Genomic DNA, 26,549 nt, shown 5'->3' with positions numbered 1-26,549 from the left:
TTAATTAAAATTAATGGGAGTTGTGTATCTAAATACCCTAGGATATAAAATGGTTTTTAAAAACTTTTTAAAAGGTTCTGGGACATGCATGGAGATTAATGAAAGAAATGATCAATATGGAAGTAGAATTTTCTTCAAAAACCAACAGTGTTCCTATTCAGGTGCAAGTTATGGAAGGATAAGTCAGTTTTATGGGCTACCACCAGGTGGGTCACAGAGTTGCCTCCTTTCATCTACCCCCAAGACTCTTCAGGTCCAGAATCCTGTAATAATTAAGCTTCATGTAGTAACTTGGGAAGGCAACAGTCTTGTATAGCTATCAGCCCACAAAGTAATGGGGTATTATCAATTTCAGTGCCAGTGACTGTTTATATTCCAGCCAAATAATTGATGCAGAGAGAGTCAAATCACTCCATGGTTGAAGTTAATGTTGAGACTACAGTTCTGATGTCAATTAAGGTAGGCTGTCCAAATAATAGGTGTTTAACTATTGGCAGTCTTTTACCTTCTCTTTCTAAAATAGGACTACATAAAACAGTCCAATACAATTCAAGATTACACATCTTGTTACATTTAACATTCATGTGACAAATTTAGGCGAAAAATAACATGATTTCTCAGGATGGAGCATACAATTCTGTGTGTGCGCGCGCACATGTGTGCGCGCACACGTGCACGAACGAGAGCATGCGCTTTTAGAAAAACAGATTGTTTAACCTAGGGCTGGTTTACATTTAGGTATTTACAGAATTATTAGGGCTGTTGACTAAGTGCAGTTAACTCATGCGATTATTAATCGCAATAAAAAAATTAATTGCGATTAATCGCACTGTTAAACAGAATACTAATTGAAATTTATTAAATATTTTTGAATGTTTTTCTACATTTTCAAATACATTTATTTCTATTACAACACAATAGAAAGTGTACATTGCTCACTTTATATTATTTTTGATTACCAATGTTTGCACTGTAAAAATAATAAACAAAAGAAATAGTATTTTTCAATTCACCTCATACAAGTACTGTAATTTACTTTATCGTGAAAGTGTAACTTACAAATGTAGATTTTTTTTGTTAGATAACTGCACTCAAAAATAAAACACTGTAAAACTTTAGAGCCTACAAGTGCACTCAGTCCTACTTATTGTTCAGCCAATCGCTAAGAAAAACAAGTTTGTTTACATTTACAGGAGATACTGCTGCCTGCTTCTTATTTACAATGTCACCTGAAAGTGAGAACAGGTGTTCGCATGGCACTGTTGTAGCCGGCCTCACAATATATTTATGTGCCAGATATGCTAAACATGTGTATGCCCCTTCATGCTTTGGCCACCATTCCAGAGGATATGCTTCCATGCCGATGATGCTCGTTAAAAAAATGCGTTAATTAAATTTATGACTGAACTTCTTGGGGGGAGAACTGTATGTCTCCTGCTCTGTTTTACCTGCATTCTGATATATATTCCATGTTATAGCAGTCTCGGATGATGACCCAGCACATGTTCATTTTAATAATAGAACTTTCACAGCAGATTTGACAAAATGCAAAGAAGGTACCAATGTGATATTTCTAAAAATAGCTACAGCACTCGAACCAAGGTTTAAGAATCTGAAGTGCTGTCCAAAATCTGAGAGGGACGAGGTGTGGAGCATGCTTTCTGAAGTCTTAAAAGAGCAACACTCAGATGCAAAACCTACAGAACCCAAATCATCAAAAAAGAAAATCAACCTTCTGCTGGTGGTATCTGACTCAGATGATGAAAACGAACATGCGTTGGTCCACTCTGCTTTGGATTGTTATCGAGCAGAACCCGTCATCAGCATGGATGCATGTCCTCTGGAATGGTGGTTGAAGCATCAATGGACATATGAATCTTTAGCGCATCTGGCACGTAAACATCTTGTGATGCTGGCTATAACAGTGCTATGCAAACACCTGTTCTCACTTTCAGGTGACATTGTAAACAAGAAAGCAGGCAGCATTATCGCCTGCAAATTGTAACCAAACTTGTTTGTCTGAGCAATTAGCTGAAGTGGATTTATAGGCACTAAAGTTTTACATTGTTTAATTTTTGAATGCAGTTTGTTTTTGTACATAATTCTACATTTGTAAGTTCAACGTACATGATGAACACATTGCACTACAGTACTTGTATCAGGTGAATTGAAAAATACTATTTCTTTTGGTTTTTTTTACAATGCAAATATTTGTAATAAAAATAAATGTAAAGTGAGTACTGTACACTTTGTATTCTGTGTTGTAATTGAAATTAATACATTTGAAAATGTAGAAAGCATCACATATATTTAAATAAATGGTATTCTATTATTGTTTAATCACAATTACTTTTATTAGTTGCTTGACAGCCCTAATAAATATTAAATAGGCACTGTTCTCAGATTCAGTGGGTTCTAGACACACTTGCCCACTACCAGCCATCTGCTGGTGTTAAAAGTAAGTGCTAAAGTAAAGGTGTCCCTCAACTAATAAAAATTGGAAAAGAAAAAAACAAAAACAAAAAAATTATACTTATGCAGGATGGTTGTCAAGACTTGTGATTTCATTCACCTTCAGGAAGCTGGTACCCGATTGAAAAGATTAGCTGATGGTCTGACTAGTTCATGTGTTTAATGTTGACAGACTGGATAGCTCGCTAGAGGTTACTCACTCGTAGATGTTGAATCTTAGATGCTGCATGTTGCTAGACTTCTATCTTATCATTCAGTGGCCACGTAAGCTAGGAGGGTGGAGGAAGCACAGGTCTCTTTGTCAGGCGTGATGGCATTGCATGGACAGAGACTAGCAGCCATGGAAGCAGCCACTGCAGGCAAGCAAGTTGAATGATTCAGAAGTAAAAGCCAACCTGCAGTGGCTTCCTCTTTCCTTCAATTTTTGAAGATAGTGGTTCCTCCCCTTTGGATTTTCTTCTCAGGTGTCCTGTAGCGAATCAAAATGGGGCACTCCTTTTCTGAGGTCACTGGCATTGCTCAATGGGGTTCAATTAGGTCATCTTTACTTAAACTACTAACCTATCCACTCCAGTAATTTTGGGCTCTGAAACTCCATGGATACAAAAATATATCCAGTCAGATGGCAGGTCCATAAGAATTTTGAGATATTTGAGGCCATGGATTAGTTCACCAACATCTCAAGCATCCTATAGAAGTGCCAATTATGGGTATGGAACAGCTTCCATAACAGGAGAGATTAAAAAGACTGGGACTGTTCACCTTGGAAAAAAGATGACTAAGGTTATGTCTTCACTACCTGCTGGATCAGCAGGTAGTGATCAATCTTATTGGGGATCGATTTATCGTGTCTCATCTAGATGTGATAAATCAATCCTCGAATCAACACCTGTACTCCACCTTGGAAGAAGGAATAAGCGGAGTTGACGGGGGAGCCACTGTGGTTGACTTGCTGCCCTGAGGACGGCCAGGAAAGTCAAACTAAGATACTTCACGAATCATGTAACTGATACTTCGCGAATCGCGTAGCTGAAGTTGCGCATCTTAGTTCGAACCCCGCCACCCCAGTGTAGCCCAGGCCTAAGTGGGGATATGATAGATGTCTATAAGATCATGAATGGTGTGGAGAAGGTGAACGGCAAGTGTTGTTTAACACTTCACATAAAATACAAACTATGGGTCACCCAATGAAATCAATAGGCAGCATGTTTAAAACAAACAGAAGGAAGTACTTCTTCACACAATGCACAGTCAACGTGTGGAACTTGTTGCCCATGGATGCTGTAAAGGCCAAAAGCATAATTGGGTTCAAAAAAGAATTAGATAAGTTCATGGAAGATTGCCAGTATAATCAATCACACAATGCCATTCTCTGGGTGTCCCTTTACCTCTGACTGCCAGAAACTGGAACTGAATGACGGGGGATGGATCACTAGATAAATTGCCACGTTGTCTAATTTAATTGGATTATTTTTCTTAATCTTGCGATTAATTGCAATTTTTTAAATCGCTTGACAGCACTAAAGAGCAAGACCTCGTAAGTGGTGATGTAAGCTGCCAAATTGGTAAAGGAAGCCAGGCTAAAGGAGTGGTGGATAAATCTGACTGGTAAAAGTAATGCAGAAGGAGAGAAGTGGGTTGTTGTGTTTCTTTAATGGGTTTTCAGTAGTGAATAAATGGTTGGAAGAAAAGAGAATCCCACATGGTGACCAACTCTAGAAGAAAAAGTAAAGCAAAAGTCAACTGTATTTTGAGAAGAGAATGTATGAAAATGGTGGAAGCATAGATGTAACGTGACTTCAATATTTGGGAGGGAAGGGGGCTTACGATTATAAATAATATGTATATGTCTAACTTCTGGATTTACGGATTGTTAGTGGTACTTAAATTAGTGTACTTAGTGAGTGAGTCAGGCGGTGGAGGTGACGCTCCCTCCCCGAGCAGTGGCAGGCTGGCCCAAGCTGCCTGGCATTGCTGCTCGCCCTCCCCAGACTGCATACCAGAGGTTTTCAAACTGTGAAGTGTGTGCCCCCATAGGGCTCAAAAGGAATTGATCTCTACAGAAAAGGTAGAAGCACTGAATAAGACGAAGAATGGTAAATCACCTGGTGAAAATAACTGTTGATATGATCAAGGCAGTTGGTTATTTATGAAGCCACCTTACTCCAATAGCTCCATGTGTTTGCTGGGATCGAGCGAGGATACCAGATGATGGGGTTGATTGTGCCTTTATGGAAGAGTAAAGATTTGGATAATTTGCATTACCCTATCAAGGCATCACCTCATTAAATCAAACTCTCAAAGTCCTTGAAAGTGTTTTGGAGGCAAGGCAGAGGTGCAAGGTGGAGAAAAGCATAGGAGAAGAACAACATGGCTTTATGAAGGGAAGGTGTAGTATAGACTCAATATTTGCAGTGAGACAGAGTTTGAAAGAATGATAATGGAGGGCATAACTGCAACGTAGATCTTGAGAAGACGTATGACTTGGTTTGAGGGGAGTGGTGTTTTGAGTATTGAGATGAATGGGAGGGGGACTTCAAGAAATGGAGATTACAAAGGAGCTGTATTGAGGGTCAAGAGCTAAGGTAGTAACAATACATGGAATTTCAGAGAGTTTTGAGGCGACGATGGGATTGAGAAATAGCAATGTGCAGAGTCTACTTCTTCATCCTAGTTATGATGTTAACTAGGAAGAGAACCAAGCCTGTGGAGACAGAGAAAACTAATGTATGCTGACAATCTGGCCTTTTGGCTGACAGCAAGAGGAACTGGTGAATATGGTATGAGAGTGGGTATCTGTGTTGGACGACCATGGTTTGAAGGTAAACACAAAGTAAATTGAAGTTATGAAAGTAGGGAAGCTGGAAGAGTTTCTGCTGATTCAAGTTTCAGGAGAAAAGCTGAAGCAAAACAAAGAATTTGTGTAGCTGAAAAGTATACTTAGTGACATCAAAAAGAGGTCTGGAGAACTGGAAAGAAGAGCACAATATGCATGCCCAGCAGTGAAAAGGGTGGCAGGAGTACTGTGGCACCAGCTATTAAATAATAAACTGAATGGAAAAGTGTATGTTGTGTGTTTTTGTCTTTGCCTGCTTTATGTTTTGGAACCAGTGGCTCTTATGGAGATGGAAGAAAAGAAGATACAGGTAGTAGAAAATAATATATGGAGGATAACGGCAGGCATGTGGAGAGTACACAAAGTGTGCATGTAAGAAATTAGGGGGAAAATGAACTTGGCACTCTCAGTGATAGCACACATTTCTTTGCTGTGAGAAGAACCACCACCAAAGCAAGCATGGGACAAAGAGGGCAGCAATAAAGGACATAGAAGAACAAGGATACAAAGGAAAGACAGTCAGGAGACATTTGTTGAGAAAAGAACTGGAACTCCAAGACCTATGAACCCATGCCATGGACCAGAAGCCATCTCTGACCCCTTGCAAATGGGAAAAAGGAGGTGAGAGGTGAAGTGAAGTGTATACGTTAATGGAGAGGATGGGGAAAAGGAAATGAGGAGGGGGGTCATTACTAAAGAGGAGTAAAGTTTGTTGGTTTAACAGCATGGCTACACATGCCTCATTTTGAGGAAAATGGACTGGAGGAAGGGGGAACAAACCTGTGCTTGGTTTAGCTGCATTCAGCTCAGGACTGAATGTGGTGGGCTGAGGGGGTAAAGATAACAGGTGTCACCTTTACATTCTCACAATCCTTGGGTTGGCAAGGGACCATTCTGATCCCTGGCAGAACTTAAGTGTAAAATATAGGACTGCTCCAAGTTACATCCAACTGCCCATCCATTCTGGCTGCTGGAGATTACTAAGGTAATGAGACTCCCTAGCCATGTCCCCTATCTCCCAGGAATGCCCTCCACACACTGTGGGTCAGAAGCGAGTGGCATGGAGCACTACGCCAGCTCTACGCCATCCAGGAATTCACGTTTCTCAAAAAGAATCTGCAGGTAGCCAGTTCACCTGGCATTACAAGTTAACTCTTTGGCCTAAGCAGTCCCAAGATGGCATAGAGGATCTTTAGTTCTCCAAATCAAGCACAATATCACATACGAAAAATCGTGACTGTTTCCATTAGTGCTAAGGAGATGACATTAGGGAACTGTTGTAATCATGACTATAATACAGAATGCATTATTCAAAACAGAAAAAAGTAATACAGCACTGGCCATTTTGTGTTTACTTAATACAATAAAAACCAAATGTATTCAAATACCATAGATTAATTCACTTCTTAATGACACTGATTAGACAGATTAAATCCTCTCTCTTCCTATGGTTGGTACTGGAGTTAGTAGACAGCTATACATATAGAATACATTAAGAACAAGTTAAAACACCAACATGTATTCCCTCTCTGTCATGCGAAAAATGAAGCAGAGGCTGCAGTCAGTAGCAGTTGAATGTAAAAGAACTGTGCTGTGACATCCAGACACACACAAACTGTTCCCATAAAATGAAGTGATAGGAGGGAATGCTAAACAAATTTGTCATAAGCCATTTCTGCAAAACATTCCCTACTCTCTAATTACTGCCAGCCGTGGCACGTTAGCTGCACTGCCCATACATACTGAATAAAAGGGCACCACATTACAGGATTACTAACTAGGATAATGTATTTCTAAATCAACCACGTGAGACATGACTGCTGGCAGTGGAGAGAGGAAAAAAACTACAACACAGTCCGTCAGAAAATGGATATCACCCTTTTCCTATTAATGTCGATGGGTGATTTTAATTGAGCTTTTACTGAACTGTGAATAATTCATACAATACAATGAAATTGTGCACAGGATGTAGCTCTAAAGTACGTTTCAGAGGAACTACACTACACTAAACTACACTTCACTTAGAGATAATATAATCTGATATTCTGTGTTATTAAAGGTATGTCAACATTTGCATTATTTAAATGTATCAAATTTTGCTATTACTACATAAAAAGCTATGTTAAAAGAATATTCTTTAGTTGCAAAGTCAAACACCTAAACATTAGGAAATTTCCGATTTAAAATTGCCTGTGCAACTGTAGTTCTGCCCCAATGTGTGTCTACCCTATTAAGTGAATGAGGCAAAGGTCCTCTGGAAAAAGTAGTCTGTGATAATTTAAAAAAAACTAAGTTACAAGGCAAACACATAAGTGAAGCCATGGCTTGTTTGAGAAAGCCTGTCTGGTGTTCTCCCCTCAACCGTATACAGCTTCTCTAGCAGCTCCCAAGTGCTCCCAGGGCAGTATCTGCTGCAGCTACTGCAATGGCATGGACCCAATCTTAGATATACATGTTCAGTTATTTTGACATAGTGCCAGATTTTTCTTGAGCCATACAAGAAAGAGACAGGAAATAGCAATTTTCAACAGCTTATATCTCCGCAAAATCTGAATTGAATTTCATAGGATAAAGAAAAGGCACTCTCCTAGCCCAAAATCTTTTCCCCTGCCAAATTTCACAGGACGGCTATAAACAGTGGAGGTATTAGAGTTTCTCAAAAAAGGCTACAAGAATCTTTTATAATGGAAGGTGTTAGACAAGCTAAATAAAGAGGTTGCTACCAACTCCGCCTCTAATATTAGATGGGGGGGTTAATATTGATTATTTATATTACAGTAGTGTTTTAGAGGTGCCTATTGGAAGAGGTCTTTGTAAGCTCAAAAGCTTGTCTTTTACTATTGCACTAGAGACACTGTACATATACACACACTATAAAGAAAGAAAGACAGTGCCTACCCCAAACGAGTAATCTATCCAAGTGACAAAATATAACAGGTGGATAAAAACAAACAAATGGGGGGCGGGGAAGGAGACAAGGTAAGCAGTGGAACAATAGTACGAAATATAATAAATAGTTGAATGACTGGCCAGTTTTCTTCTGTTAAAATGAAGGTTTTTAAAAATGCTACTTTCTAATTATTGGCAAAATTGCAAGAAAACGTGTTTGTCATTTTCAAAGGTACTGACTCAACTTCCCCTCTTGCCTAAAACTAAATCGTGGATCCCACGCTGTAGTTGTTTGGAAACCCTACCTTCTTTGGTGCCTTCTATCTACTTACAGGTTTACTAAAAATAATTTACTGACTTGGTTCTGGATTTTATTCTTAAATGACTTTCCCATCCTACATCCCATTTCAGGTCCAAAACCAGCTCTTCTTTACATTCTTATGACATCACAAAACCGAAAACCCTCTGGAATGAATTAAAATCTAACAGGCAATTCTTCTAGCCATCTTGTTCTTCTAGTTATATAGTTTCACATTCAGAAGTCTTCTCCTGGTGGTCAGAGTGCAGTGTTATAACAGTCCAGCACAGGGAGGGAAGGGGGAAACAAATAGGTGTCGCTCAGAGGGTAGAACTGGAATTTTAGCTCCTATTTCAAGATGCATAATTTTTTTAATGTAAATTCACTGCTGGAGGATAAAGGAAAGAGAACAGGGAAAAAATACTTGAAATCCTATAAGGCATCCCCCTTTTTGTATGAAATTTAGTGTGATACTGTCTGAGGTAGAAGTGGTCCAGGAGAAAAGAAAATGTCTAATGTCCTCCTTAGGTTTAAGGGTTCCTAACTTAGCAAAATTATATTAACTGTTGTTGCCTGAGCTGTTGAAGGAAGTTGTGCTGACTTCTGTGCTACAAATTTGGAAAATTCTTTGACTCTAGAAGAAGAAAATGTCCAGAAGGTCTGCCATTTAGATCAAGAATTTGTAGGTACTTTCAGAACAACTTTCTTTCCTCCCTGCTGACAGTGATCGACTGAGAAAACTGCTTGCTCAGTTTGGAAGAAACCTTAAGAGCTTTCTGAGTATTTTTTGCAAATAATTTATTTCCATTGAACAAGGCATGTTGCCATGATAAAGGTGGCATCAGACAAGTGGACACCCATTTATGCAAAATCGAATTACTGGCCACTACAACCACAAAACCTTGACATTTATACCTACTTCAGCTTTAAGGACATTTGGGGCTCCATGACAGTTGCGATCTTTAATTTAAGAGAATATTTAACCAAACTGGTAGTTTGAGGAGAAAAGTGAAAATGCATGTAAAAAAGAATATTCACTTGTTTCCAGATTTCCTACTACAAAACCAACATTAGCCCACAATTGTAAATAGGTTGAGAACCACTGCAGTAACTCAGCTGGACGTCAGGCTGGTCTGCAGCCACTTATCTCACATTAAAAATGCTTCAATTAAATAACCGAAGTGTCTTGGTATGAGCCACTGAAATCAATACTTATGTTAGCCCTGAATTTTGACTAGAAGATGTGTAATAATTAAACACCCCTATATAAATTACAGGAAAGGCCTGGTGAATATAGTAGAGCAGCAGTTCTCAAACTGTGGGTTGGGACCCCAATGTAGGTCACAACCCCATGGTAATGGAGTCGCTAGGGCTGGCATTAGACTTGCTGGGACCCAGGGCCGAAGCCCGAACCCCATGTCTGAAGCCAAAGCTCGAGCCCCACCACCTGGGGTCGAAGCCCAACGGTTTCAACCCTGGGTGATAGGGCTTGGGCTTTGGCCCACCTGCCTGGGGCAGTGGGGCTCAGGCGGGGTCAGGTCCCCACTCCTGGGGACATGCAGTAATTTTTGTTGTCAAAATGGGGTCATGGTGCAATGAAATTGGAGAACCCCTGAAATAGAGGCATGAGATACAATCCTTATTGGTGAACTATGCTGTATAATCATTTCCATATTTCAATATTGATGATGAAAATATGTCTATGCTAGGAGTTTTGGTTACTGGAAACTAGTTTCAAGTTTTGTTTCAACTGGACCAAGAAAAACTGCTTAGTAAAATGAACAAACAAGTGCACTCTTTTTGGAGGGGGAAGACAGGAGGAAAGAATAGGAGCGCCTACAGTGTTAGAAGTCTCCTAGATCTCTTTGTACTGTTCTTTGCCATGATGATAAAGCAAAGCTTTTATGCTATGAGTTGCTGAAAAGCTGGATTTTTAAGTAATGTTTTTAACTTTTGTAAATCTTCTGGGTCACTGTCACTGGCCTTGGAATTGAAGCTCTGGCTGAATGGTATAACCCTTCAGGTAAGTTGATGGATATGAAAAAACAGCAGCAATATGACAATAGGAAAATCTGAAAGGAATGATCTGAAGAACATAAAAAGGCTCATGTGTAACTTTTCCCTTCCTTGTATGAAACCAAACCTTGCACTGACTGACTTGAATTTCAATTCTATCCTCCACAACTCCTTTGCCGTTTTCCTTGTTTTATTAGAACCATCTGGGAGATCCTCATCTTTTAGTTTCTTACATTTTTTAATGTGGCAGCTGCAGTTTATCATCTGTTTAAAAACCTTTGTTTTAAAGTCCTTAAGACATAAGGCCTTTTACAGGCTAAAAAATATTGATTCTGGAGATAAAGAAACCACATCAGATGGTGTCTTAGAGAGTAAGGGAAAATATTTGTTGCAGAACTAGTTTTTAAATAAAGGAAAGATTCCAGAATGTTTTACCTTGTAAAGGTTTTAGAACACATGAAAATTTCTATCAATCCTATATTTTTTTCTGAAATACAAAATTACCGTTCATTGAAGCACTGAAAGTTGCTAACGCAGAACGGTTTCAAGATCACCACTATCATGGAGATGCAGAGACAATGGAAGTGCACAGAGGTATCACTGCAGCATCTCTGTACACAAAGGTGAAAAATGGAAGTAGTATGAAAAAGGAAGAGAGAGAGAACATTAAAATAATATGTATACAAATGTTATATATTACATGTAATAGAAGTTCCAGGATGTGCTCTCAAGTGAGATACAATATTTATAACTTCTCAAATACAAAGTTAAATTACACCTTTTTCATTTTTCTTTATTTTTAATATTACTTTAAGTATCTCAGATGCTCTATTTAATCATTTTGAAATTCTGCCATGAACCACCTGTAATTCCTGAATAGAAAGTGCATATACAATTATGTCTTCTTAGACCTTTTAAGGAAGTACATCTCACACATACCAAAAGGTCTCAAAATCTGAACCCATTCACCAGTGAAGAAAGCCACACATTTACCTGGCAATTTTAATTTGACTTTTACTTCTACTGCTTCTGCATCTCCCTTCTTTTTAGCTCCACATCTTCATTGCATGTGAAATGAGACTTGAAAATCACATTTTTGTGCATTTTGTCACAAGGTGGCAACTTCTCCCCTTGATGTTAATAATAAAATAATAATTGCTACCTCTTAGATAGCACTTTTCATCTTTAGATCACAAAGCCCTTTACAAAAGGAGGGCAGTATCATTATCCCCATTTAATCGATGGGGAAACTGAGGGACAGGGTGGGAAATGACTTGCACAAGATCACCCAAGTACACCAGCATCACAGCTGGAGATGAACCCAGGCCTCCTGAGCCCTAACCACTAGAAGTCATCACTGCAGCTGAGTTGCGGACAAGCCATGAAAAATCTCAGAAAAGTGTTTGTCAAGATGAGATTAATGCATAGGTAGGTAGTTTTGCTTGCTATCAGAAGTAGTTTTCGTTCCTGTTGAAATAAGATTTCTTCTTCTCAACATTGCTTTGGAGAGAGTACTGTGTGACACAACTGGAATTTTCCAACTCTGTCCAATGATCCAGTTAACCACGTCTGTAACCCACTGAAACCTCCTTGCTGATATTTACTGGTTTTGATGTAACGTTTTGTGTTTAAAGTTGAGTCAGTTTTCTGTACTAAATAATTCAATGTGGCCAACGCTGAAAAGTATAATTTTAGCTTAAGTGAATCAGCAAACTGAGCATCTGACATGAAGATGGGAAATGGGAATGTTGGATTTGAAAAAGGAAGCCATAGTTATTTTTCTTATTAATCTACCTTAGTCATACTGATGACTTTGCATTTATATTAATATATTATATGCCATTTTCTAGTGTAATGAGGAGAAAGGGATTTCAGAGTTTCTTCTATAGTGCGCCTTAAGGACTTCCTCCTACCACAACTGTAGTTTTTCCATTCATTAGACTTGGTGTTTCGGGGGAGGTGGTGTGGAATGAATAAACACTGCTGCTTATTCTAGTAATAGATAACAGATAAGGGAAAATTGTTACCTGTGTTGACTGTTACAGTAGTGGCATTATTAAAAAGAAAAGGAGAACTTGTGGCACCTTAGGACTAACAAATTTATTTGAGCATAAGCTTTCACGAGCTACAGCTCACTTCATCGGATGCATTCGCATTCGTAACACCCATTGTTTCATGTTCTCTATGTATATAAATCTCCCCACTGTATTTTCCACTGAATGCATCCAATGAAGTGAGCTGTAGCTCACGAAAGCTTATGCTCAAATAAATTTGTTAGTCTCTAAGGTGCCACAAGTACTCCTTTTCTTTTTGCGAATACAGACTAACACAGCTTCTACTCTGAAACCTGTCATTATTAAAAGGGACACTTATCAGGTCAACTTTGCTGTTTATTACAATTTTTATTCTGTAAAAGCTTAAGACCAATAGCAATATTTCCATATAGTTTAAAACACTGGACACAAATTAATAGTTCAGGAATTTAACTAGATTATTGTATCAGTAGAGTAGGATTCAGAATGCTTATGCTCAAATAAATTTGTTAGTCTCTAAGGTGCCACAAGTACTCCCTTTCTTTTTGCGAATACAGACTAACACGGCTGCTATTCTGAAACCTGAACTATAAATGTTTGTGACCCCAGACGATTGGTTTATCCACCCAAACAGGTGAAAAAAGTATGTAGAGTTTTCCTGATAGGAGGATTAAGTTTAAAAAATATCAGAGAGATCTTTTCAAGCTTTAAAAATAACTTAAATCATATCATCTAGCTGGGGGATGGACGGGGGGGGGCAGACGAATGGTGGCAGAACTGTGTTTCTCTTATACCGGGACAGACATTACTGCACAAAATTTAGTCTATACCTATGACTGCATATGAATAGAGGCTTTTCAGCCAATTAATAGCATCAAACCATCACATCAGAGATCCACTCAGTTCTGGTTCTCAATTTTCTGTCTTCTCTACATTTTGGACTTTCATGAGGGGAATGGAGAGTAAAAGTATAAAAGAAATTAGCCTTTTCATTAAAGCAGAAAAAAATTCCTTAAATTTAATGTACATTTTAAAGTCTCCAGTTGCTAACAGATTATTTAGAAAATAATTCTATGGTTAACTAGCACACTGAGTTGATTTTTCCAGTAGTGGTTTATTCCTTATATTAACAAGCCTTCCCAAAATAGACTGTAGGTTTAGCCTTGAACTCTGCATAAAAGCCTTGGTTAAAAATTCTGTAATAAAGAATTGCACCAAGCACTTAATATTTCTAATAAAGTATGTTTAAAATGACAGAGCAGAAGTCCTTATACCAGTGAAAGAAATAGAACGTTGCTGACATTTCTGTACCATGCATTTCAGTGACACACAGGATTCAGGAGGTGCTTCAAGAATCAGACTTTTCCCCTCTAAAATGGGAAAGGGGTCTGAAATTCTCCTCCTCATGTCTCAGACTGTCCTGTTTTCCCATCACTCAGCCACCACAGTGTAGTATTGCATTGCCCGAAGCAACTGTCATTTCCTGTAACCAAAAAATTCATCCATGCAGATGAATGGACTACAAAGGAGATTCTGATTAATTTAGTGTATTCCAGCCTTTCAAATAAGTGAGAAAAAAAATTTCCCAAACAATCTACTGCTACAAATAGGTGGAGCTTTAAGTGTTTCTGACAGCCACATGGATCGAGCTGTATAAAACAGCTGCAAGCTGAACACAATTTGTACTGTGCAATAAGTAAGGGAACAGAGAATACCAGGAAATGTACAATAAGTCTCATTCTTGCTCTAACTTGTCATTAGACTCTAACAATGCAGTTTTTATTTGCTGTCTTACTTCCAGTTTCTAAATAGCATGTGCCATTTTTGAAAATAAAATACTGAGATACTTAATTTAGTAAAGGGTTTTTAGGATTGTATACAAACATACCTTTTAGAACTAAACTCACAAAAAAAGAAAAAGAAATTAAGAGATATGGGCAAGAGAAAAAAAGGTATGTTTGCAGCTGATTTAACACAAGATAGAAAGGAAGCTCTCTCATAGCAAGCAAGATTGTATGATGACCCAAAAAATAAGCCAGTGCTAGATTAATACAGAGAAGATTAGCAAGGAACATAAGATATAGTAGGCTATAGCAAGTCCAGGGAGGGTTTTAAAGATAAAGAAGGCAATTTTGAAATGGATTCTGAAATGAAATGGAGATGTCCAATGCGGTGATACAATTGCAGAAATACGAGATATGGGAGTACTGAAGTTCAGAGGCAAATTTAAACACAAAAGTTATGAGCAGCAATGTCAAATGGAAAGTGTATATCGAGGAGGGAAACAGAAGGTTGAGCTATGTTGTAGGACACCCCTTTTGACCAATGAAAATACTTATCTTTGAGACCTTAAGCTGAAAGAAAATGAGATGAAGCCACAAACATACTTGGTTAACATAGACAGAAAGAGGAATCTCTGAGTATCAGTTATTTAAGGGGTAGTTAAGTTTAAAGTTACATAGAAAAGAGCTGAGGTCTGAGAGGATAGGAATTGCCACAAAACAGGAGAGGTTTGATAGATTGGAGTAGAACCATAACAAGATGGAATTGGTGACACTTATGCAGCCACAGAGATTGCCCAGAATTGAAGGTCCACAGTGTAGAAGATTACATTTAGGTCAAAAAGAGGTGGTTACTTACCTGTAACTGGAGATGTATGGTCCCTATCTGTATTCCACTGAGAGGTTATGCATGCATGTCATGTGCCCGGAATTGGAGAATTTCAAATCAGTGTTCGTTGGTCCACACATATGCCCTGGCTCACCTCATGCTTCCATCCAAGGTGCTAATGAGCGGGGAGGACCACCCAAGTCTCCAATTCTTTCCTCCACTGTGAATCAGACAGATCCGTAGCAGAGGGGAAAGAGGGTGGGAAGCGGAATATACTTAAAGGACCACACATCTTAAAGAACCTCCAGTTACAGGTAACTACCTCCCTCCTCTTCTTCTAGTGATGGTCCCTATGGTATTCCACTGAAGGTGATTAACAAGCAGTACCTAAATTGGAGGAGGGTGCGAGGATGGAATGGTCATACAGAGAACTGCCACGTGAAAGGAGATGTCTGCCGCTGAGTCCTGTACTAAGCCATAGTGTGCACCAAAGGTGTGCACAAAACTTGACGTGGCCATCCTACATATGCCCATATGCGCTGTGGTTGAGGCTTAAGCTTTTGTGGAATGAACCCTTCAACGCTGGAGGGGGAGGGGAGAGAAGAGAAATAGGCCTAATAGTTGGTTGCAAAATTTGATGCAACTTGAAATCCATTTGGAGATTCTTTGGGTGGAGATGGCTTGCTCCAAGTATTCCTGCTACTGCAGCAAACTGTCTAGAAGACTTCCTGATACGTTTTGTTCTTCGTAGGTAGAAGGTGAGAGCTTGTCGGACATCTAGCGAATGGAGTCAACATTCCTCTGCAGGTGTGTGAAGCCTCGGGAAGAAAACAGATAAGTGAATAGATTGATTGATGTGAAACTGGGAAACCACCTTTGGTAAAAATTTGGAGTGCAGAGAGACTTTAGTCGCGTGGAAAAACCGTGAAAGGCAGGTCTGCCATCATAGTTCCAGGCTTGTCAACCATTCTCAAGGAAGTGACTGCAATAAGGAAGCTGACTTTCATGAAAAGGAGTAATATGGAGCACAATGCTAACAGTTCCATGGGTGGTTTTATTAGCATGGAAAGAACTAGATTCAGATCCCATTGGGATGCAATTGTTTGGCTGGGTGGGAAGGTTCTGATGAGGCCTTTCCAACCCTAGCAGTTAGTGGTGTGCAAAGATGGAGCAAACTTCCACTGGAGGGTGGAATGTGCTGATCACCTCCAGATGGGCTCTCAAAGAGTTGAGGGCGAGGCCTAATGACTTCAAGGACTGAATGTAATCCAGGATGAGGGGGATTCCCATTGACGCAGGTAAAAGTCCTTTTTTTGGACCTTTAGATTAAGAAACGTTTCCACTTGGCTCAGTAATATTGCCTAGTGAAGTCTTTCCTGCTGCTGGTGAGGATGTCTTGTATGGCTGGAGAGCATGTGCATTCTAAAGCAGATGCCCAATCAAATACCACATTCTAAGGTAGAGTGCATGTGGATTGGGATGCTTGATCTTGCCGTTTTATTAGGTCAGCGAGTTGGGGAAGTCATGGAGGTGAATCAGTGGGCAGGCAAACATGCAGAGGAGATTGGGAAACCAGAATTGTCTGGGCCAGCAGGGGGAAATCAGAATGACTGTTGCTTTGTGTTGTCAGATCTTGTGTAGTACCTGAGGCAGGAGCGGCAGAGGAGGGAAGGCAGAGTTGAGTTGGTCTTGCCAGAAGAGTACAAGAGTGTCACCCTGAGAGTGGTGACCCAGGCCTCCCCTAGAACAGCATGAGGTGTATTTGCTGTTCATTTGCAAAACAAACAGGTCTCTGGTTGTAGTCCCCCGTAGAGTGAAAATGTCATGTACTACTGAACTAAGTTCCCTGTAAGCTGTGCAGCAGGTTATTTAGTGCCGCACAGGCGCTCAAGGAACTCGCCTGGGGACCTGCCTAGCCCAGCTCCCAACCTGCTGCGGGAGAGGCGCCTCTGCCCCATCTCAGCCTGCGGCCTGGACCTGCTGGGGCTGGGGGAGAGGCACCTATCCTGTAGCTCCAGCCCCAGAGTTCCCATGGTGGGGAAAGGTGACTCCCTCCCAATCTAGGTGCTGCTGCAGGGAGAGAGCACTGTGGGAAGTCCTCTCTCCATGTTGTAGCCCCGGAGCATCCTCCTAATCCCCAAATCCCTCATCTCCGGCCCCACCCCGAGCCTGCGCCCCCAGCCAAGCCCTCACTCTCTGCACCCAATCCTCTGCCCCAGCCCTGAGCCCCTCAACCCTGACCCCACCCCAGAGCCTGCATCCTCAGCAAGAGCCCTCACACGCCTGCACTCCAACCTTCTGTCCCAGCCCTGAGCCCGCTCCAACACTCCATACCCTTTGGTCCTACCCCCACCACGTGAATTTTGTTATGTGCACCAATATGGAGGTGATGTGTCACACATCACCTCCATATTCGTGCACATAATAAAATTCATGCCGCACATGGGTGAGAAAAATTAGAGGGAACACTGCTACTTGAACCGTGAATTTCCCACTCGTATTTGATTGCAAATTGTCCTCTGAGCAAGTCTGCGAGTACATTCTGTGACCCAGGAAGACAGGCGGCGGACAGAAGACATGGTGACTGCACCAATTCCAGAGAGTGACTGCTTTTATGCGTACAGTGGCTGATCTCATTCCCCCAATTCATTAATTTAAAAAACAGTTTTGATGATGTCTGACATGATGAGAATATATGGGAACTAATAAACCAAAGAAATGAGTGGCATGCTTACCTTAAAGCTCAGAGATCCAGGACATTTATGTGCATCCTGGATTCTCAGGGAGACCACATGCCCTGTGTTATTAGATTGTCCACGTGGTTCCCCCACCCCACCAGAGATGCATTAGTGAAGACCATCTTGTCCGGGGACTAGGGAAGGAAGGGAACCCACATGCATATGTGATGTGGGTGTGTCCACCACAGGAGGGATGACAGTACTTTGGCAGGGACTGTCAGCATGAAATCGATGGAGTGACTGTCAGGTGAGTAAACAGACTGGAACCATGTCTCAAGGCAGCGAAGGTGGAGGTATGTGAAAGGGGTCACGTATGTACACGAAGCCACGTGGCCCAGGAGGAACAGGCAAGTCCTGGCTAGTACATGAGGATTGCTCATGATGTGGCTTATGACATTGCTCATTGCCTGGAACCTGTGTTTCGGCAAGTAGGCCTGTGCTGTGACCAAACTAATCATAATCCCTATGAAGACTGTGTGGGGTCTAGGATCGATTTCTTGATGTTGACACTGATTCCAAGAGATAAAGGAGGTTGAGCAACATGGAGGTTGATGCTTGGGCTTCTTGCTTGGACTGTGCGGCTAGATGCCTGTCGTTGTGATATGGAAACACAAAGACCCCATAATGTCTGACTGACATAGGCCACTATGATGGGGGGGGGGGGGAAGGGGAAGGGGAACAACCTTTGGTGAATACTCTGGGACAGGTAGCCATGTCGTAGGGGAGCACCCTGTTCTGGAAATGGTTGGTGCCCACTGTGAACCTCAGGAAACATCTGTGGGACAGATGGACACTGATGTGAAAATAAGCACCCTTCATATCGAGAGCCGTAAACCACATATTTTTCTAAGGATGGGATAATTGCTGCTCATGTGACCATATGAAACTGGAGCTTGTGTATGAAGTGATCAAGATGTCAGAGATAGAGGATTGGTCCTCATCCATCTTTCTTCTTGGGTATCAGGAAGTAAGTTGAGTAAAATCCCATTCCCTGGTATTCTGGGGAAACACGTTCTACTGCTCCTGACTGTAATAAGGAGTTCACATCTTGGGTGAGGATGATGTCATAAGAGGGACAGGGAGGAGGGTCTTGGAGGAGGTAGAATGACAAACTTGATCACACAGCCATAGCGGATGACGTTCAACACCCATTTGTCTGTTATTGCACTCCAACCATGGGGAAAGAGTGCTAAATGACCTCCAAATGGGGTAAGATGGTTATGAGGTGGTAGGCATAGTGATTGATGGCTCTCAGGTTTGCCTAAGAAATACCTCTTGCCTGAGGTTGTATCTGCGATGTCGAAGCCTACAAAGGGGGCTCCAGAAGGTGAGATCTCGGACTCTTTTGGTGTTTCCTCAGGGGTCTCACAAGGTCTCTGAGGGTAGTAATGGAGGACCTGTAGCATTAGGCATATGGTGAGCAGTAAAATTTTCACTTTGGGGCAGAAATATAGATGCCTAGTGAACGAATGGTGGCTCTGGAGTTCTTGATGGTATGCAAAAATTCAGTCTTTGGTTAAAAGGATGGGAATTCACAGAAAGGGAGGTCTTCAGTAGTATTCTGCACCTCCTCAGGAAACTAAAGGAATGAAGCCAAGACTCCCTATGCATAACTATGGCTGTAGCCATGGCCCAGAAAGATGTATCTGCTGCCTCCACCAATTGTAGGGCTGTCCTGGCTACTAGCTTCCCTTTCTCAATGAGCACTTGAAAACAAGCCTGATTATCAGTAAAGTCCTCAAACATACTGTAATTCAGGAAATCATATTTGGCTAATAATGCCTGATAGTTCGTGATCCTAAATTGAAAGCTAGACAAGGAAAACATCTTGCGCCTGCCCTCCTTATTGGCTGGTGTCGATTGAGGGTGATATTCTTGTTTGATTCATTCAGTCACTGTCTGGACAAGTGGGGAGTTTGGAGGAGGGTGAGAAAACAGGAACTCAGATCCCTTGGCAGGAATACAATAATTTTTTTTGGTCCCTTAGGGGTAGCCATGCATGTGAAAGGGGTGTGCTGTACTGTCCTGGCAGGGTCCAGAATAACGTCATTAATTGGCAGTGCAATTCTGGCCAGTGCCAAGGTGCGAGGGATATTCAGTAGCTTATGCTAGGTATCCTGGATCTGTTCCAGGGGAATGTGGAGTTCTCCTGTGGGACTCTCCACAACAGTTCTTGAAATTGATTAAAGTCATCCAGAGGACAAGGGGATGCTGCAGTCACCACTTTGTCCAGAGATGAAGAGGGAAATCTTGCAGGTTCTGGCAGCACCGTTGGGACTGGACTAAGGGGTTCTTCCTCTACCAGTGGATCCGAGCACCTCCTAGCAGGAATTTTTTTTTTTTTAAGAGGAAAGGCAGGTGAAGGTTCTCTTGTGGACCAAGCTGGTTCCAAGGGGGACCAGCATCTCCCCATATGACCAGTAGGTCAGATCCAATGGAGGTTGTTGTCACCACCACAGCCTGGGGTACCAATGACTCCAAGGTGGAAGTGGTGGATGCTGCCATGGATGTGGTGGTCCCTGTGACAGCACATAGCGGTGAAAGCACAGGGCCAGTTCCTCTCCTGCTTCTGATTCGTTGTAGGAGGACTCTGGTTCAAATGGTGGTACAGTCAGAGCTGGAGGAAGGGTGTACTGTAGACTAATGGAGCGGCTGGTGAGGGGTCCTGTACCAGCGATAGATCCCATGGCGGAGAAATAATCTCTCTAGAGGTGGAGTGGACTGACGAATATGGGACTCCAGGTATGGTAAGGCAAACATGTTGTGACTCGAGTACGGTTCCGGTGTCAGTGGCACTTTCTCTTTGCCTGGTATTGATGCCAGTGTTGTGGATTTTCCTGGAATGGGAGGATCCCGTGTCTCTTGAGGTGCCACTGATGACTCTACCAATGGACTAGAGCTTGGAGCCACCGGATTCAATTGTTTGCAGGATTTCTTCTTCTGCCTATGAGTCTTAGTGTGAACTTCATCTCCAGGGCTCAAAATCATGGAAGGGGCATCCACTTTCTTTGCTTTTGAGGAACACTTAGTCCCATGCTTATGTATATGCTTCCTTGTCTCCTGACTAGGCCCCACCATTGGGTCCATGAGGGTGGTTCCACTGACACCAGATTTGGATGTTGTTTGTGCACATAATTGATGGGCCATGCATATTTTTGAGCAGAAAAAAGCTTCTGCCAGAAAGTTGCTGCCATTCCACCTTTTGCCCACCAGAGGGTACTGTTGCGATAGAATAGAGCAGCAGCTCCTGGCCAGCTAGGGAAGAAAAAGAGCCTGCATTCTTCATAGCGCCTGTCAGGCAAGGTCAGGAGACAGGAGCTAGGGGGAGACAGATAGATTAGGACTGCTGGGGGGTCAGAAAGGGGCTCATAAGGGCTCGTGGGGGAGGCCAGACTGGGGCAGGGTATAAACAGGAGTGGAGGCGCAGGCCACATAGGGATGGGGAAGGGGGTGCAGGGCCACATGTGGACAGGGGTGCAAGGACACATGGGGACAGGGTCAGATGTGCCAGACTGAACAGGAGAGACTAGGGGTCAGCCAGGGTCTGCACTGGAGAAGCTCCCTAATAATCCCTCCTCATCCCTCCAAAAACCCTGTTCCATACTTTTCCCACCCATACCGAACAACCCTATATGTTCACATCCAGGCTCCTTCCCAGCAATTATTTCCCTCACCCTCAGCTCCTCCGTTACCCCTGACTCCCCCAAGCCTTTGCTCTGCTTCTGAGGGGTGCAGGAAATACGGTTCGGTATTGTAGTTTAAAAAAATTATTACTCAGAGTTCTGTATTAATATGCCTAGTAAGGAATCTATTTGTCAAAAAACATTTCCTGAATCTTTTTTGTCGTCAGTATTGTTGCAGACATACTTGCTGACAGGTATTTTGAAATAAATGACCAAAAATAATTGAAACTGGTGTGATTATACTGTGTTATTTTAACAAATAAAATATGCAGAATTTTGCAGAATTGAAAATATTGTGTGCAGAGTGTTTAATTTTTTGGTGCAGAATTCCCCTGGGAGTACTTTTTTTTTTATTTTGCTCTGAAAGGGAAGGTCATAGATAGAGCAGCAGTGAATCACAGCAAAATGAGTGGGTTTTTTTGTTGTTTTGTTTTTGAAGGAGGTAGGCAGTGGCAGATGTTGAAACAGTTGTGAGGGGTCAGAGAGAGCATTTAGTTTTATTATGGTAGAAAATATTGATCAGGAAGAGCAGAAGGAGGAAACATAAGGTAAGGCAACTTTACACTGAGGATCAAATTAATCACACTCAGCTGGCTAAAGATGTGAAATAAGGGTGAACTAAGCTGACATGGAACAGGGAGCAAAAATTATCAGCACATTTGGAAAGGAGAGAGAAATAGAGAATAGACTCTCCCTATAGAATATCTGACAAGACTTCTGGATCTCAGTGTGGAAACCTGGAAGCTAGACATGCACCATTTCTTTCCAAAGTACTAACTTGTGCATTCATGGGACTATAGCTGGCTTGTATGTTAAAGGGAACTTGAAGAGTAGGAAGCAGTGTTGCTGTTAATGGGGACAAATTGGTTAAGAGAAGAGATTAGTATAGATATACAGGTGTAAATACAAGGTTGTGAGAGGGAACAGTCAGCAACAGGTCAATTTTGTATGTGTATGTTTTGTTTCCCCTTCAAAATAAATACTTAATAGCTTTTAAAATTCTTCACCCAACTTTCAAAGAGACAATGCTAGCAGCAGAGCACTAATGAGGTACCCTAAAATAAATCCACGTGGCATTTTCAATGGAGATGGGGGAAAATATTTGGCAAGGAAACAAATTTCAGTTATACAGGACAATGAGAAGGTTGGGGAGGAAGAATGATTAATTATACTGAAGTAGTAAAATATCAATTTCTTTTCTTCTGATTTACAATAATGAAATAGTTTAGAAATGAGATTTCTGTTGTTCATTTCTGAAGGTATCAGCAATTCAGAGATCTGTCTCAATGTACCCTAATCTGGTAGAATGATAAGTCTTTGAAAAGAATTAGAGTGCCTTCCTCTTCTGACCTGCAAGGCCTTCAGGTCAGTGACTAGCTGCGCTGAAACAGCATGAGGCTAGCTACCATGTACAGAGATGCTATTCTCAGCCTACTAATATTTAGATGTATACTAGTGGCACAGTGGGAAGTATAGTGTTGCAGCTGTTCTACGGAAGTACCTAATGAATTCCAATATATATCAGGTTAGGTGACTGTCGTTACAACATCCTTTGGAGTAAATATCCCCAAATAAGGAAAAATATCCCACAACTAAATTCATGACATATTCTGTTTGTGCATAGAGAAGCAAAACTTTCCAAATCCACAATTATTCCTCTTTATCTCCCTTCAGAGTTTAAGCAGTGCTATGCTTGAGTATAAAAGATATGATAGCCCAGAAATTGAAATTTGCTCCTAAAAGTGATTAAATTCCCATTTTAGAGAAACTGCCTTTTTTAAAAAAAGAAAAGGAGTACTTGTGGCACCTTAGAGACTAACAAATTTATTAGAGCATAAGCTTTCGTGAGCTACAGCTCACTTCATCGGATGCCTTTTTTAAACCTCAGATGTATCAATCTTTATACACTACTTTACCAAAAAAAGAAAAAGTTTCCAGTGATAGGCACAATAACATGGTCAATTATAAGGTAACCTTTTCACCATAGAGGCTTAACCTTGGAACTTTAGAAAAGAATTTCTTTAGGTCAAGGAGGTGGTCAGATTCAAATTCCATGGGTTAGATTTAAAAAAGAAAGAGAACTTTATTTATTATAAGTGGAACTGGCAGTGACGTTTATAGGTAAGGCTGCCAAACTCTTCCATTATAAGACCTTATTTTCAATTGTTTATAAAACTTTGCCAAACCAACTGTTCAGGCTGAAATTTTCTATGCAGGGTCTATATCTCAGGCTAAATTTATTGGGACGTTTCAGTAAAAATTCAGAGCAGGTTAAGAAGGCTATGTTGTTTTGTCAATATTAAATTCTTATAACCATTTAGTTGAGAAGCCCCACTTCTTCCATGCTTTGGAACAGGGACCATCATCTTAGAATTAGAGAGGTGCCTTATGCAGTCCCTGAGAAAATCCACCTAAATTTGGCTGGGTTATAGACCTCTGAAAAATCACCAGTTGCACACATTCTGTAGAGGCTTATTAAGTGTTTGCCAGCAAAATTCTATCTGCACTGCATGCTCTATCCCAAGGGAAAGACCGATTTATTGCAGCTACATTACCTGAAGTAAACCAACATACATAACAGGAGCAGAGCTTCTAACCTTCTGATGCTAAATATGGCTGATGCATAGCCAGAAAAAATTGCACCAAACTGCTCACTGCCTCCTATCTACTATCATCTACTTTGTTTGCAGGCCTCTCAAATATGACAGGGAAAGGGAGTAATATGCTTGAATTGAAATTAAACTGAATGTCTGGCAGTTTCATCCCAAGCTAAATGGAAACTGAACACCAAAAATGACATTTGGTGGAGATTAGGAAAAAGCTCTATAATTAGAAAGCCGCATATACTCTAAAACAGTACAACAAGGCTTATTTTCTAGAAAGCTGATAACTGACCTTTTAATTTATTTATTTATTAAATTTCAGCGGTAACTTCATGCATGGTTTCCCAGTAAGGGAGGGTCGGTGGCCTTGGAACTTAGTAGGGTACCATTTTGCATATTTTACTGGCTGTTCATCTAAAAAATACAAACCTGAAATGAATGAAGGTTTTTTGTATGTAGAGAGTGGTGAGCAGTTTGTTGGCTGATTGACTGCTCAGCAAGAACATTCCAAAAGGGAATACCATGAGTTTAACATGCAGGAGTATAAAATCTTGAAGGGGAGAAGTCATGTAAGGAAAGAAAGAGTGAGGCTGTAAAAAATAATGTCTAGCCAGCTTCTTTCAGGTCCTCTTAAAAAACTCAAAAGTTCTGAGTAACTGACAGCTGATCCCTCCACATTAAGAATTGACTTCCACGTGTCTATAAAGTCAGCCATTTAGGAAGTGAAGTGGGATCTGCTTTTTGACCCTTCAGGACAGCATGAAAAACAGCTGAGTAAAGAAACAATAAAATGATGAAAGGAGACAAGCTGGTGCACTAGCCACCCATGAAGAATATCAAAATAGCCAGCAGACAATCTACAGCAGGGGATTTACAGGGCAATCTAACTAAACTGGCTACATAAAACTACCCTCTAAGACAGTGAGATATGTATTGCTCTGCACAATGGCTGAAACCCCATCAGAACTGAAGAGGGGTTAACTGGTTGTGAAACAGATTGTTCAGTATTAAAGTAAAGAAAACTGCAGAGGGGAACTGACAGTGTTGGATGGACTGAGTTCTTCTAGGAGACAGTAACTAATTAAATTAGTGAACAGGAGTGCATTGGCATTCAATAAAAATCAGGATATAGGAATAAAGACAACTCGCCTTTTAGATGAACAAATGTGGATCAGAGATGTTTATAAACCTCCTGCCCCTCCCACACCCCCCCCCCACAATAAGATCTAAGAAAATCATGTTTATTACAGCAAAAGCATTTAGTAAAATGGGGATAATACTTATTCCTTTTGCTACCCTATATCTTTGTCTATTTAGACCATGAATCAACACATTATTTAAACATGTGCTTAAGTATATTCTAATTCAGCAGAGCACTTAAAAACATGCTTAAAGTTAAAGCACATTCTTGAGTGCTATGTTAAACTGGGGTCTTAGACTGCAAGGGCTTGTCTACAAGGGGAAAAATTTACTTGCAGAAATATTCCAGTATAATTATACCAGTATAACTCCCCTCCCCACACTTTTTCTGGAATAGGAGTGCATTTTCCCAATTCAGCTCACGTCACTTTGAAAAATAGGAAAAGCATGTGGTGAACTGAAATTTCTTAGTTTTTCGAGATTCTCTTACCATCCATAGACAACTGTATATATACTGTACCCCATTCTCCTCCCTGTGTCTATCTTTTAAATTGTGAGATCCAAGGACAGAAATCAGGCATTCTTTTTTGTTTGGAAAGTGTCTAACACATTGAACAATACCAGAAATAAATACCAAACAACAACAAATAAGCACCTGTAATTTAGAGCACTTTCTAAACTGCTCTTTTAGAACCAGTGGTTCAAAACTATAGATATCTTTTATATTACAGCTAGTTTTTGATTATTAAACTGTTTTTTTATTCCAATTGCACTTGAAATTGCTATGCATATAATGACTGACCATCTGCTAGAAATTGCCTTTATTCTCTTACCCAACCCACAGGATTTCAGCAAATAATTAAAGACTGAAAGAAGCAGCTATGAGCATACAGTGGTGCAAGATTCTATAGCTATGACTCATACTACAAACTTTTTTCTCCCCCATTGTTTCGCAAACTCCTTTGTTAATCTAAAATCCATTCTCAATGCAGACAGGTTTCAGAGTGGTAGCAGTGTTAGTCTGTAACAGCAAAAACAACGAGGAGTCCTTGTGGCACTTTAGAGACTAACAAATTTATTTGGGCATAAGCTTTTGTGGGCTAGAACCCACTTAATCAGATGCAGATTGTAGGTTCTAGCCCACGAAAGCTTATGCCGAAATAAATTTGTTAGTCTCTAAGGTACCACAAGGACTTTTCATGCACTGTTTCCCAGGACATTTTACAATCCA

General features: G+C 40.8%; 1 protein-coding gene across 6 annotated transcripts in view; it reads right to left on the bottom strand.

The window, feature by feature from the left end:
• PEAK1 (pseudopodium enriched atypical kinase 1) overlaps nucleotides 1-26,549 on the bottom strand; it is a 223,825-nt gene that overhangs the window by 130,277 nt on the left and 66,999 nt on the right. The window contains exons 3-4 of one of the 6 annotated variants that reach the window (XM_043494524.1): nucleotides 11,505-11,641; nucleotides 11,016-11,122 (exon numbers count right to left, since the gene is read on the bottom strand). The exons of the other annotated variants lie outside the window; for them this stretch is intronic. The gene's annotated coding sequence lies outside the window, so the exon portion shown is untranslated. The remainder of the gene's footprint in view (nucleotides 1-11,015; nucleotides 11,123-11,504; nucleotides 11,642-26,549) is intronic. 6 annotated transcript variants of the gene reach the window in all.

The sequence above is a fragment of the Dermochelys coriacea genome, chromosome 10 (genome assembly GCF_009764565.3).
Source record: "Dermochelys coriacea isolate rDerCor1 chromosome 10, rDerCor1.pri.v4, whole genome shotgun sequence".
Classification (NCBI taxonomy): Eukaryota; Metazoa; Chordata; order Testudines; family Dermochelyidae; genus Dermochelys; species Dermochelys coriacea.
This window is presented reverse-complemented; position numbering and strand designations above follow the sequence as displayed.